The sequence below is a fragment of the Azolla caroliniana genome, unplaced genomic scaffold (genome assembly GCF_043228905.1).
Source record: "Azolla caroliniana isolate FFs.n. ecotype wild unplaced genomic scaffold, voAzoCaro1.0.p SCAF_2, whole genome shotgun sequence".
Taxonomy (NCBI): Eukaryota; Viridiplantae; Streptophyta; class Polypodiopsida; order Salviniales; family Salviniaceae; genus Azolla; species Azolla caroliniana.
This window is the reverse complement of record NW_028230437.1, coordinates 7337472-7353375: the sequence shown is the minus strand read 5'-3', so window position 1 is coordinate 7353375 and position 15904 is coordinate 7337472. Positions and strand designations below refer to the sequence as shown.

Here is a 15904-nt window from a genome sequence, read left to right as displayed (position 1 = left end):
TGGTTCCTCCTTGCGGCAGGGTACACATCCGAACTAGGTCGAGAGGGCTTCGCATCGTCGTGATGTCTCTACTCTCCACGGCTAGCTGGAACTGGCCATGCCTAGAGTATAAGTCTCTCAGGGTGAAAGCATGCGAGTGGAAACAATTAGCTATGTCCTTGACATAGCTAATTAGCTATGCAAAAAGCTACCATTGATAAATAGTCATTTTAGTAAAAAGCCATCATTAATAAATTAAGTATGCAAAAAACTACCATTGAAAATACTAGAGTGTTTTAATTACATATGTAAATGAGTGCCATAAATGTGCAACATAAATTGATGTGTGCACCATAAATGTGTACCATAAATTATATATCGAATTCCTAGGTCCATTATGCATGATCCTTTGCCACATCACGTAGGCCATCTCTAGTTGAGTACTGTGGGTTAGTTGCTACCACTGTTGCTAAACCCTATCGAGTCCACCTGCCGCCACTCTACACTGAGGGGCCGCTACTGTGCGTTCCAAGCATCATCAAAGAGCTGCTCAATCTGACGGGGTTCTCTTCTCTGTGACACTCTACACTCAGGGGCCACTACTATGCATTCCAAGCATCATCAAAGAGCTGTTCAATCTGAGGGGGTTCTCTTCTCTGTGCCACTCTACACTCAGGGGCCATTACTGTGCGTTCCAAGCATCATCAAAGAGCTGTTCAATCTGAGGGGGTTCTCTTCTCTGTGCCACTCTACACTCAGGGGCCGTTGCTGTGCGTTCCAAGCATCATCAAAGAGCTGTTCAATCTGACGGGGTTCTCTTCTCTTTGCCACTCTACACTCAGGGGCCGTTGTTGTGCGTTCCAAGCATCATCAAAGAGCTGTTCAATCTGACGGGGTTCTCTTCTCTTTGCCACTCTACACTCAGGGGTTGCTACTGTGCGTTCCAAGCATAATCAAAGAGCTATTCAATCTGACGGGGTTCTCTTCTCTTTTCCACTCTCACTCAGGGGCCGCTACTGTGCGTTTCAAGCATCATTGGTAACTGTTCAATCTGACGGGGTTCTCTTCTCTTTTCCACTCTCACTCAGGGGCCGCTACTGTGCGTTTCAAGCATCATTGGTAACTGTTCAATCTGACGGGGTTCTCTTCTCTATGCCACTCTATTCTCAAGTGCCTTCTATGTGCGTTTCAAGCATCATCGGTAACTGTTCAATCTGACGGGGTTCTCTCCTCCATTGCCATCATTCTATACTCAGTTGCCACTACTGTCCAGTCCCGGATTGCTTCCACATTTCGATTTGACGGAGTTCACTCATCCAACCGCAACATTCTACACTCAGTTGTTGCCATTGGTCGGTCTTGGATCGCCTCCTCAACTGTTGGATCCAACAGAGTGAAATCCTCTACTGTTCGGTCTTGGATTGCAATAACTTTTCTGTCTATTGATTATCTTGTGTATTGTTGTGTCTAATCTTGTGTATTGTGTGGAATATTTTTGTGTATTGTTGTTGCCCATAGCCATCTTTAATACTTGTTTTTTTTTCTGGAAATTTAGGGTTTTAACATGTCTAGCCAAATGGAAGGGGAAGAAGGGTGTTTAGAATTACCCCTCAATGATCATAAGGATAGGGATGATGTTATCAGGACACAACAAGCCATACGAAACTATTGGGCAGAAAAAAAAAGGAAACATCGTCAATTGTTGAAGGATACGAAAGCCACACTCAGTAAAGGTAAGGATAGTTTAGCTGAGAATGTAAGTAATGCGACTACCATCATAGAGAGAAAGGTTGTAGACTATTTCAATGTTCAAACCAAGCACATCAGCAATGAAGAAAAGAAGGTAGTACTTTATGGAATATGTAATGATCCATCGATAAAGGACTTAGTTGATTGTGATGGTCTTAATGCAAACATATCATCTATTTTAGTAAATAATCTTCGTAATAGTTTCATATCCATGAGCAGGTCAGAAGATGATCTTGTCTTAAAAAGGTCTAGTCTAATGATGTTACTTAATAGTGATGTTGACGATATAAACATCAGTGAGCTATCTAAGGTAATTGGTGTTAGTAGAAAAACAGTGTACAATACAATGAACCGTATAATTTCCTCGGGTGAAGGAACTAGTCTACTAAAGCTAACTACAAGATGTAAGCCAATGACACCCATAACATTTGAAATCAAGGATGTAATCACAATGTTTTGGACTAATGAGAGTAGGGTTTCACCCAATAAAAAGGATTTATGCAGGAAACGTGTTGGAAGAAATCAATACGAGGAGCATCCCATTCATCTTCTTGATGTACCTCAGGTATTTACATTTATCTCAACATTTGTTTTGACTCTACTCGGAAAGTTAATTAGCTCAGTTAGCAGAAAAGCTAATTAGCTTATCAGTTACATTTACCTCAGTTAGCTACTAGGATCGCTACTACATAGGTAACTAGCTACTCTCAATAGTTACTACCATGATAGCTAATTAGCTATTCTCAATAGCTAATTTAGGTACTACCAGATAATTAGCTGTACTGCTAGCTAGTTAGCTATCATGGTAGCTAGTTAGCTATTTCGTTATTACCAGCTAATTAGCTACTAGGAAAGCTAATTAGCTACCATGATAGCTAATTAGCTACTATGATAGCTAATTAGCTACCATGATAGCTAATTAGTTACCAGCTAATTAGCTACCATGATAGCTAATTAGTTACCATGATAGCTAATTAGTTACCATGATAGCTAATTAGTTACCAGCTAATTAGCTACCATGATAGCTAATTAGTTACTAGGACAGCTAATTAGCCACCGTGATAGCTAATTAGCTACCATGATAGCTAATTAGTTACTAGGAAAGCTAATCAGCCACCATTATAGCTAATTAGCTACCACGATAGCTAATTAGCTACTAGACCAGCTAATTAGCTACCATGATAGCTAATTAGTTACTAGGAAAGCTAATTAGCCACCATGATAGCTAATTAGCTAGTAGACAAGCTAATTAGCCACCATGATAGCTAATTAGCTACTAGGACAACTAATTAGCTACTAGGACAGCTAATTAGCTACCATGATAGCTAATTAGCTACTACGACAGCTAATTAGCTACCATGATAGCTAATTAGCTACTAGAATAGCTAATTAGCTACCATGATAGCTAATTAGCTACTACGACAGCTAATTAGCTACCATGATAGCTAATTAGCTACTACGACAGCTAATTAGCTACCATGATAGCTAATTAGCTACTAGAATAGCTAATTAGCTACTAGAATAGCTAATTAGCTACCATGATAGCTAATTAGCTACTACGACAGCTAATTAGCTACCATGATAGCTAATTAGCTACTAGGACAACCAATTAGCTACTAGGACAGCTAATTAGCTACCATGATAGCTAATTAGCTACTACGACAGCTAATTAGCTACCATGATAGCTAATTAGCTACTAGAATAGCTAATTAGCTACCATGATAGCTAATTAGCTACTACGACAGCTAATTAACTACCATGATAGCTAATTAGCTACTAGGACAACTAATTAGCTACCATGATAGCTAATCTACTACTAGAATAGCTAACTAGCTACTAGAATCATAGTTCTAGCCATACGTCTCATTCGTGTCATACTCAAACGCCAATATTCGTATCATACTCATACGTGAAAAGGCTCCAAGTATGATTGAAATCCATACGCGGTACATAGATATATTATATATACATATGGTGTATATGGTGTACATAGTGTGTGTGTGTGAGGGGGAGAGAGAGAGAGAGAGAGCGTGTGTGGTCTAGAGAGAGAAGCCTTGTTTTGCATGTGTGAGGAGACAGTGATTGAGTGTATATCTAGACTCTAGAGAGAGAGAGAGAGAGAGGAGCTATGGGTTTTGTCTGTGTGAGGGAGTATCTAATATGTATATTAGATATCTAGATTTTGTAGAGAGAGAAAATCTGTCAGTTCTCGTGTGAGAGAAAGAGAGAGAGAGTGTGTGTATGTGTGTCAGATGTCACTTCTATTCACAAAATATTATGAATATCAAAAATTAAAAAAACCAAAAAAAAGTATAAAAAAAAAAAAAGCCAAACGAATATCGCGTATCATACGCGTACGTTTGCAAACGTTCGCGTACGTCCAGTAAATTGGACGTACGCGAATATTAGGAACTATGACTAGAATAGCTAACTAGCTACTAGAATAGCTAATTAGCTACTAGGATAGTTAGCTAGTTACGAGAATAACTAATTCCCCTTTATTACGCAGGTCGATTTATTTATTAGGTTCAAACGAATGCATCCAACTATCAAAGTTCAACTACGAACATTCGAGTCTCTTAAGCCACACTTTGTGAGACGCTTAAAGCATCATCAGCACCAGACACATCATGTGCCGTCCTTAATCCACAAGATTCTACAATAACATGACAGTTATTTAGGATAGCTAATTAGCTACTTTACTAAACTATGGTAGAAGCTAGGATAGCTAATTAGCTAGTACGATAGCTAATTAGCTAGTATGATAGCTAATTAGGTACTTTACTCAACTATGGTAGTAGTTAGGATAGCTAATTAGGTACTTTACTCAACTATGGTAGTAGTTAGGATAGCTTATTAGCTACTAGGACAGCTAATTAGCTGCCAGTAGCTAATTAGCTACTAGGATAGCTAATTAGCTGCCAGTAGCTAATTAGCTAGTAGGATAGCTTATTAGCTACTTTACACAATTATGGCAGTAGCTACTAGGATAGCTAATTCGCTAGGATAGCTAATTCGCTAGTAGGATAGCTAATTAGTTGCCAGCAGCTAATTAGCTACTAGGATAGCTAATTAGTTGCCAGTAGGATAGCTAATTAGGTACTTTACTCAACTATGGTAGTAGCTAATTAGCTAGTAGGATAGCTAATTAGGTACTTTACTCAACTATGGTAGTAGCTAATTAGCTAGTAGGATAGCTAATTAGCTACTAGGATAGCTAATTAGCTGCTAGTAGCTAATTAGCTACTAGGATAGCTTATTAGCTACTTTACACAACTATGGCAGTAGCTAATTAGTTACTAGGATAGCTAATTAGTTGCCAGTGGCTAATTAGCTAGTAGGATACCTAATTAGCTTTTTTACACAACTATAGTACTAGCTAATTAGCTAGTACCATAGCTAATTACCTACTAGGATAGCTAATTAGCTAGTAGGATAGCTTATTAGCTACTTTACACAACTATAGTAGTAGCTAGGATAGCTAATTAGCTACTATGGTAGCTAATTAGCTACTTTACTCAACTATAGTAGTAGCTAGGATAGCTAATTAGCTACTTTACTAACTATGGTAGTAGCTAGGATAGCTAATTAGCTAGTAGGATAGCTTATTAGCTACTTTACACAACTATAGTAGTAGCTAGGATAGCTAATTAGCTACTATGGTAGCTAATTAGCTACTTTACTCAACTATAGTAGTAGCTAGGATAGCTAATTAGCTACTTTACTAACTATGGTAGTAGCTAGGATAGCTAATTAGCTACTTTACTAACTATGGTGGTAGCTAGGATAGCTAATTAGCTACAATGAAAGCTAATTAGCTACTTTCTCAACTATGTAGTAGCTAGGATAGCTTATTAGCTACTAGGACAGCTAATTAGCTGCCAGTAGCTAATTAGCTACTAGGATAGCTAATTAGCTGCCAGTAGCTAATTAGCTACTAGGATAGCTTATTAGCTACTTTACACAACTATGTCAGTAGCTAATTAGCTACTATGATAGCTAATTAGCTAGTAGGATAGCTAATTAGCTAGTAGGATAGCTAATTAGTTGCCAGTAGCTAATTAGCTAGTAGGATAGCTAATTAGCTTTTTTACACAACTATGGTACTAGCTAATTAGCTAGTACCATAGCTAACTAGCTACTAGGATAGCTTATTAGCTACTTTACACAACTATGTCAGTAGCTAATTAGCTACTATGATAGCTAATTAGCTAGTACGATAGCTAATTAGTTGCCAGTAGCTAATTAGCTAGTAGGATAGCTAATTAGCTTTTTTACACAACTATGGTACTAGCTAATTAGCTAGTACCATAGCTAACTAGCTACTAGGATAGCTTATTAGCTACTTTACACAACTATGGCAGTAGCTAATTAGTTACTAGGATAGCTAATTAGTTGCCAGTGGCTAATTAGCTAGTAGGATAGCTATTTAGCTTTTTTACACAACTATGGTACTAGCTAATTAGCTAGTACCATAGCTAATTAGCTACTAGGATAGCTAATTAGCTAGTAGCTCATTAGCTGCCAGTAGCTAATTAGCTAGTAGGATAGCTAATTAGAAAAGACTAAGCTTATTAGCTACAGTATGGTATACCTGTTTGTTTTCTCCACTCATTTGGTAGAGTTGTACTGCAATCTCCCAAACAGAATGCAGCAATTCGACAGGCATGTTGAAAACAAAGCAGATGGTATGTGTGGTTGCATGGTTGTAGGTGAACCAACAAAGACGCAGTTTTGTCCTCCACACCTAACCCGCAAGCGATGCAACGTGCTTGAACTGTCAATAAATCATTTTCTGGTTCTACTTCATTTGGTAAGGGAGCAAGAATGTTCAGGTCCAAATCCTGTCTGGTCCTTACCATTCCCTCCACAAAATGTAGCTTCTTCTTAAGGCAGCTAACTACCTGTTCTTGATGAATGTATTGTTCCTTCAACGCAACAGAGAAATTTACCGATTAATTATTCTTGTTGTTGAAAGATACACCAACTTTGCTCAGGAATCGTTAACTTACTTGAAGCTTATCCAAATTGTAATCTGCAACAGTATTTACACCTAGAAGGTCCAGGTTCATTGAAAGAACCTGGATCTCTATTTGCAGTTCTATTTTACGCTGGGGATCCAGTGGCCCCTCTAATTCAAGCTCCTGTTGCGCAACCTATTCCAGATAATGCTTGATTAGCACTTTTTACCCGTTATTTATAACACAATCACATACCGGCAAAACAATAGTTACCTGAATCTTATTTCTAATTGTTGTAACAGCAGAAGTAACTTTGCTCTCCATTGCAGAAGCCATTGTGGCTTTCTCTAAATCAGTCTTAAAAAATGCCAATGTCTCACAGGCTTCATGGACATTTTTTAGCATATAGCTAACCAATGTCTCACCTGTATCATCGACATTGGCTTTCCTTGGGTGTCGGTGTGGTGTATGCCCCCGGTCTTGCTGGGAGTCGGCAGTTGCATCAACAGCTGCCATGCTCCAAAATCTGTCTATTTTTTGTGCCAAGGTCCCCATCTTTCGGCATCTTTTTACCAATGCCTCACCATAGACTGCCCAAGCTACCCTATACATTTCAGGGTCTCTAGATTCCTTCGCTGTTTTGCAGTACTCATATGCAAATGCTCTAGCAAATGAAACTGACAACTCATTGTTGACTGGGATCTCCTGATGAACTTTCTGGTGCAGTCTCATGCAGTCATCGTACAAGTCGGCTCGTACATGCTTGAGCTTGACCTTGCCTTTGACTCTAGGCACTGTATATACTGTCATCCAGTCTATATCACTGATCAATTTATCACTTAGGACAGCAGGGTCAACACCCTCGAGTGACAGACCATAGGTGTTGTGGAAGTCCTCCTTTGTCTCGCAAAATTTTGCGAAGTTTAGCACTCTCGTATACGGAGGAACGAGCCATCTGAAATATCATTTCAGAAATCAGAAATAGTGCAAAATCAGAATATGTGAGAATCAAAAACCCCAATCAACAACAACAAAAATGGTGCAAAATCTTTAACTTAACCTAATCAAAATCTGTAATCAGAAGTTTGAAATCAGAAACCCTAATCAAAATCTGTAATCAGAAGTTTGTAACCAGAAACCTTATTCAGAAATTCTAATCAGAAATTTATAATCAAAAACCCTAATCAGAAATTTCAATCAGAAACCCTAATAAAAAATTTCAATCACAAACCCTAATCAGAAATCCTAAGCAAAAATTTATAAACAAAAACCCTATTCAGAAATTCTAATTTGTAATCAAAATTTGTAACCAGAAACCCTATTCAGAAATTCTAATCAGAAATTTATAATCAAAAACCCTAATCAGAAATTTCAATCACAAACCCTAATCAGAAATTTCAATCACAAACCCTAATCACTAAAGACAGGATTAAACACAAAAAAAGTAATATAAACACACCTGTTGCTACTCCCCGATTTGCGAGACATCCTTGTATGGGACTCCAAGGACTTCGCCCTATTCGATTTTGGGGAAATATGAATCGGCACCAAAGTTCAGACAGTAGTCAAAAAGAAAAAACAAATGTTTGGGGTTTCTGTAACTGAAACATACCTGGACGATGATCGAGCGGGTTCTGTGTTGTAGCTCTCAATCTGCAATGTCGATTTTTTGCTGTTGCGGGAGCTACGTCTGCATTCGTGCTCTGAGTACTCCATCTGCGTTCAAAATCAGACTTAGGCTAAACAGGAAATTGATGACATTGAAGTCGACCTTAGATGATGGTGATATTCCCCAAGTTCCACTACGTCTGAAACAGAAGTTCAAATATTTGAGTTTTTTCATAAATTAGTTTTTCAAATATTTGATTTTCCCACAAGAAAGACTAGCTAAACAAATAGCTAATTAGCTATGGCCATTTTAGTAGCTAATTAGCTATAATAGTGTTTCCACTCGCATGCTTTTACCCCTCACCAAGTAGATAAACCTTCCGCCAAAGGCCTCCGCAAACACATCGATCGTTGGACCGACTCTTGCATTTCGAATGGTCACATTGTTGACCAAATGTAGGTCCTGAATAAAGCGCAGTGTGCCATTCTTCGTCGGCACCATAAACCATCAATTCGAGTACGGGGTGCTCGATGGTTCGAGGATACCCATATTGACCTTCTCCTTGAGTAGCTCCATCAGCTTCGGGATGTGAGCTCTCGGTACCTGAATCAGTTTGAGATTCCACGGTACATGTGGTACTGTGAAGATCACCATCGGTTCTACGATTGTCGGGTCGACACATCCGATCTCCCCTAGCGAGAATGCAAAGGCTTTCTCGTGCCTTTCGAGCATCCTCTGAAACTGGTCCTCCTCCGCAGGGAGTAGGAAGCCACCCCCACCGATCTTGAGCTTCCGCAATGTCTCCTCGGTGAATCGGTGCCCTATGCCAAACAAAACACTGAACTCAGGTCAATCACAACCCCTTTCATCCGCTCCCAGTTATCGTCCTGCAAGGGAGCCGCAATTGGCCTCACCTTCCTGTCCACAGTCTTGTACTTCATGTCAACTTAGGTCGTCTGATCCGACCCGACCATCTGCCTGAAGTCCATGATGACTTCGTACATCTCAATCCAATTGACCATAATCATCCGGTCTTCGTTCAGACCCTCTCGATCTCCCTGAGGGTGTCATCGAATGAGACCGCCTCCACGGTTCCACCGATCTCTTCGTCTGGGCCCAAGGCTCCACATGCCTTCAAGTGCCCTTCGACCTGCTTCCTTTCCCGGCCACCGATGCCGGTTATGGTACAACCTCCATCAACAGAGGGCCAAAATTTCCTACCTATGGTACAGGTGTGGGGTTTCATCCGGATGTGCGGACTATCGTAGCCCCACGCCTTGATAGTCCTCTCTAAAAATCCTCTCAGACTCCACCATCAAGGGAATCCCGATTCCGCTCATGGTTCGGCCAGACCGTCAAGAATTGTACGGAGTGCCGACCGTCCTGGCTTTTCACCTGCGCGTAGGCTGAACCATTGTCCAATACCTTGGTCTCCATTCAGGCTGCCATAATATAGGGTTCACTAAGAATCACCGGATGGGAGGATGTCTCCTGCACGAAGAAGTGTTGGTCGATCTCGACATCCCCGATCTTCACTGAGACATTCGGGCACGCCCCGTGTAACTCCTCCGTTGCGCGGGTCGATTAGTGCTATGACCGGCTCTTTCACGTTCCCGATCCAGACCAGGTTTCCGTCATTGCCATCGCTTGGTGTGGCTTCAAGAAGTGGCTTTTGGTATATTCGTCTTCTACCGCCATTCCATTGATCAACGTCGGCCTCACCTCGACCGGCCTTTCGGCCTCCGACTCCATTGACAGCCTCTTCCTTTTTACCAGATCGATGATGTCGTTGTGGAACTCCTTCTTTGCTATCCCAAGCACTTCCCGCAACATGAGTTACACGCAACTATCGAGGATCTGCTCCTCCAAGACCTTTCGTAGGTTCGTCGCCCTTTCTATCTTCGAGCTAAACCAGAAGCTTGGCAAGTTCGTCTTCTCCTGTGAGTCGGTTGGGCCCTCGTCATTCTTCTTCGGGCCACTTCGGGTGTCATACCGGTTCAAAGCTCGTTTGTCTTCGACCAGAACCTCATAGTTTTAGCATGTGGCCTCTACGAACCCGGTTTTCTCTTCAACTAGATCATTCCATCCGGTGCCCTCTTGGACCCACCTCTCCGCGCGCTCCGCCTCTTCCTTCCGTAGCCTCTTCCTGGAGATGGTTTCAAGCACCACCTACCAGAATCCGGTGTCCTTCATTCTCTAGTTATTCTCCCCCCCGAGCTGAATACCGGCGGATGCCGAGTAATGAATGGTTTCAACGTGTCGTGCCACACCGCAGCCTCCTCCATAAACCTCTTCATCCCGCCATGACCGATGCTTAGTTCCATGGGCCTTCACGTGTACCATGCATGTACCCTACCATTCCAAAGATATACCACATTGTTCCTCAGTGCGTCAGTGAAGTCGACACAATCTCTCCGAATGTGGCTGACGTTATCGCACCTCATGTATCTCCTATCGTTCGGTGGGCTCCGATCGCACTCTTGACTGCCGGGCCTGAGCAATCTGGAGATCACGCATCATCCTCATCGGCTCCTCTAGAGCCTCCCCCCCAGTAGGTCCTCCGGCCACATTGGTCGGGGTCATGCCTGACTTGAGCCACCGTCTTGTCTCTTCTGACCAGGTCGGAATCGGATCCTCGAACTTCTTTCCTGTAGTCGCATCGGTCATAGATGACCCCTCGTTGTTCCAATCCTGCTGCTTATTGAAACGGTTGCAGACCCTCTTAACCACGGCCCAGTCGGCCATGAGCCCTTCATCCATCTCCAATAGGAGACCCACCTTCTCTCGGTCCAGCGCGTCGACAGACTTAATAAACAACAGGACCTTCCCCGTATCGAGCACAGTCCAGTCTAATGCCGAAAGTCGGGCAAATCACGTTTTGAACTCTTGGAGGAGCACCAATGTATTCCCCCCTTTCCAGGGCTCTCAACCCACTCCATGAACTCCCTCTTTGACAATCGAAGCAAGTCGTTGAAACCGTACCTTTCGAGGAGCCACCCCTCAAATTCCGCCCAGTTCTGGCAATCATCCTAAACCTTGAGCACCTCCGCATGGATGCTCGGTGTCACTATTCGCGGGAATCCGGATAACCGCCTATCTTCAGGGATGTACCTCATTATCATTTCAGCCCAGTAAGCCTCCAAGTAGCTTGTCACGTCCTTTCCATTGAATCGGCCTATCATGTCGATTATTGCCTCTACAACCTTGTCAAAGGTACCCATGCCCTCTCGAGCGTTCACTAGACGATCAACGGACACTGTCATATTGCTTCAGTGAGTTCATTTCCTCTAATCTTGGACTCCCCTGTCGCCCCTGTTCACATCGGGTTCACCAAATATGTCATGGTTTTCCACAATTATGTGTCGAAACGAGGTGGGACCACCGGGGACCCGGACCAAGGAGTTGGTGTGAGAGGAAGGTTGTCCGTAACGGATTCCGGACTCATACCCGCTTTGGATTGATGACGGGATGGTGGATGGTGAGCACACAAGCTCAGAATCAAATATTGTTCCGGACCAGTTGCCGAATAACAACGATGAGCTCACAGGTGGACGTCCTCTGATACATACACGTAAACGGGAACAGAACAGAGGTAAGGACACGGGGATGCACAACACATGGAGGGACTCAACAAGATACTAATGATTAACAGCGAACCAGAAAAGATTACAACCGGATGTGACTAGCAACAGAGCTTAGAGCTTACGACACACACACACACACACATGTTAGCAAGCCTCCTATCAGGAGCACACAAGCTACCAGCGCGAAACAGAGGCCTCGCAACACAACCAAAAAATAGAAACAGAGAATGAGAGATAATGGAAGTTTGCAGAGCCTGGTCGGACAACACTTCGTTCTCCAAAAACGTGGATCCCAGAACAGTTCAAAGCCTCCCCTTCTATAGCGAGGTCGTTACATCATGTTTAAGACACCAAATTCTGTCAATGATTTTGCCTCGATTTCCTTTCCCACACATGCTTTATTCTTCTCTTTTCATGGGACACTAAAGTACCCATCAAATCCTACTACCTAGTACTTGTTAGTCCTATGCTACTTGCGCACTTTTCTACATAAAGACAACTTTGTGGGTATTCATGCACACCCCCGTTCCCGCGCTCTCCGGCTCCCTTTCTCGCAGTAGTTGGAATTCCCCACGACATCGGATCAGATATTCAATCCTTGAATACCTTTCACCAAAGGTAGTGGTCAAAGATATGGAATTCACACTAACAATAAGTAGATAGTCGAATTGGCTACACCCGAATCAACTTATGCACACAACACTTAACTTAGGAAAATAAGAAATATAACACTGACAAGAAAAACAAAAAATGTATAGCCGAAAAATATCTCTCTATTAAGCCCTTCCTCTTCTGTACAATACACATGCCCTTTTATATACGAAAAGCATGGAGAAGTTACATACGAACCGGCACACCGTTTCCAATTTACAGTTACATATCGACTACTTACATTTTTACTTAATACATTCTTTTCGGCAATAATAATTTTGGCTACATATAATTCAGCTTCACACCTAATATTGCCGATTTTACACCTTTTCGGCTTTCGACTATTCGGCTCCTTTTGGACTACTTTCGGTCCTTTCTCACTTCATTCCGGTTTTCGGTAACTTCATACCCATATAGGTAACACATATTCGATCCTTTCCATCATGCCCAAAGATAGAGTCTCTTCTTCAAATAGATTTTGTTTGGTATGGTATTTTCATGTGTGTCTATTAAGAACTTCTTACCAATCAATAGATCAAATTAAAGTAAAAAAGATGAATAAATTGGATAAAGGAACAATCCTCCCGACCGCCCCCAAGTTATGATTGACATGTATAGCCAATCTATTGGCGATGTCTCATACCAACAAATATTAGGATTACTAGTACCTTGGAAGAGGTAACATGATCATCCGAACGAAAGCCTACCCGTATAATTCGTGTTTATAGGCTTCAACCATTTGATCTAATGTATAGTCAAGCCTCACATTCATACATAAACCCCTTGAATAAGGGTGCTTTTTTAAAAGATTGTCCATCCATTAATTTTCAAGGTCATTATAATGCATGCACTTATTAGTCCCTCTACCCAATCGCATTAGTTTGTTTCTACTTCACCAATGTTTTGTTAATATTATTGGGTTACTTCACCATGTTATGCGTACATAACATAGCAACTTCTTACTAAGCTTTTCCAAATATCTACCAAAATCTAGGACTAGGAAATAGATGTTGTCTAATAGGTGTAGATTGATTGTCTAATTCCAACCAATCTTCATCTTGCATGTTGGCATGTCTCCTTTTGTCATCTGGTCTCCACCACGGCCTTTAGATCATAACATCGTGGATCTATTTTTTCCACAAGACAAAGCTAGATCCATGAAACTTGTCAATCTATGAACCTCCTTTGCTTTGAGACGTGGAATATCCCCTTGAATTTCCTATAAGTGAAATTTCATTCAATGAAGCATATGACAACACAGTGGCAATTTGGTGGTGTAATATCACTTCTTAGAGCATTTTTGCTAACACATTCCCACCTCAACCAAACTCTTTTTCGCCCATTTACAAATTACTAGTCATTATTTTTAGGAGAATGGCCAACTTTCCTCTCACTTCTCTTCCACTTTGTTTCCATCCATTTAGCATGCTTATTTTCCTTGGGAGTCCCATACAACTTCCTACATCTTTCCTTCAAAGATATACTCTCTATTTAATTAGTGTGTCCTATTTACAACACTCTCTATTAACTTTATATACTTCATAAGGTAATAGAGAAGCATATATTGCAACTAACTAGTTGTTTGAAATATTAGTAGATAAGTTAGTGGTTGGAATTTTGATCTTTCCAGATGTTAGATTTCTTTCCGAATGTTACATTATGATATTTGCATCATAAGAATAAAAATGTGCATGTTCTCCATCTTTTTCTAAACAACACAATATGTCTTGATTAAAAGGTCATAGGGTTACTATAGATGACATTGATGATTAAGATAGAGACGCATAAATTGTGGCTTTAGTGATTTCAATTCTTTATTGACAATCGTAAAGCAAACAAATTTGTTTTGATTTGGTGGCATGGCAATACATGTGTGAGCCACTTTCTATAAATCTTGCCCAACATGGGAAAGGTTGCCTCGATAAAAAACATTTACATAGAATCTTTCTTTTCAACTGTTGATTCCCATCCCAAACTATACAATAGCAATTACTCTAATGGACTTTAATGGAACAATTCATTAACAATGGAGAGTTATTGGAAAAATGTACCCTTCTCTCGTCGTATGCTCTCCATCCATATATGGGTCTTGAATTTTTTGATAAAATGCACTTTGTCGCATATGTACATGGAGTATCGGCACAATCAAATGCATACATACACACACATAGATACTATATGCATACATAAAACAAAACAAAACAAAACACTAATGTGACAAGAATAAAATAACTTCATGCAATTGTCTTTAACGAATAACATGATAATGATACCTATGTTCATTTATTCGCGAATATTTCTAGTAATTTGATTGTTTACTTGCAGTAGATAATTATATAAGCATACACAATACATTTTCTCAACATTTTATTCTTTTAACATGGTATAGACAAACGCTAGTTGTTTAATACTAGATATCATGTAGAATGATGTTGTATACATGCCTACATTCCTTTGAGTTCTCTTAATTGTATTAAGCGTCATCTTCCCAATGAACAAATTGTTTGCAAAACAATCAAATGTAAAGAGAGCAAGCATTGATGTCATATTGGACAATCACCAATCCATATATGTATGTATATGACAACATCTAGTATGTCGCAAAGTACAAGCATTATTTGTGAATAAATTGAATAGCTACATATATCATGAAAGTATGCCCACCCCCCTTTTGAATATAGTATAATAGGCACCGCCCCTACTGACACCTCATCTCGGTTTTAACACCTTAGTTCACATCTTAAAAGAAAGCATAATTGACGCGCACATATGATCTAACCGAGAACAATATGCATGTCCACATCAAAACAAAATAGTCGCGTTGAAAAAGGTGTGCCATACAACAAGAGACAAGCGGAGATTCCTCCATTCGAGCAACTGTAGCATCTGTTGGTGTGTGGCATTCCTTATGTCCATTACGAAAGGTAAAAGAAACTAGGGGATACCAAATTCCGAGCTCATGTCTCGGGAGCTCTTCTTCAGCATTCTCTGGAAGAGGGGGGGAGGGGGGGGGGGGGGGGGGGGGGGGTCGATCCAAGCCCGATTAGGGACGTTAAATTGCCGATACCAGATCGCAGAAATGTAGTGTTGTGCATAGTTAATAATAAATATATAATATATACACCGGGAAATCCTGCTTTCTCGGCACCCGGTAAAATTTGTGATTTTTTTCGTAAGCCGGACATTTGTCTTTTGTTTCGTCCGAGAGAACTCATTGAGTTAGTTTTATGTAGAGAAAACATGAAAGATGGAGGAGCCACTCAAGTTAACTTAATTAAGAGAGGAAAGAAGTAAGTGAACCTTAATAGGCTACTTAGTGAGCTTAATTCAGAAACAAATACCCTGCCTGCCTCTGAGAGATAGCGATCTGT

The 15904-nt window shown here is 40.9% G+C and overlaps 1 protein-coding gene across 1 annotated transcript in view; it reads right to left on the bottom strand.

Moving 5' to 3' along the window:
• Window positions 1-15904, bottom strand: part of LOC147867265 (uncharacterized) — a 98798-nt gene that overhangs the window by 70767 nt on the left and 12127 nt on the right. The window lies entirely within an intron of this gene.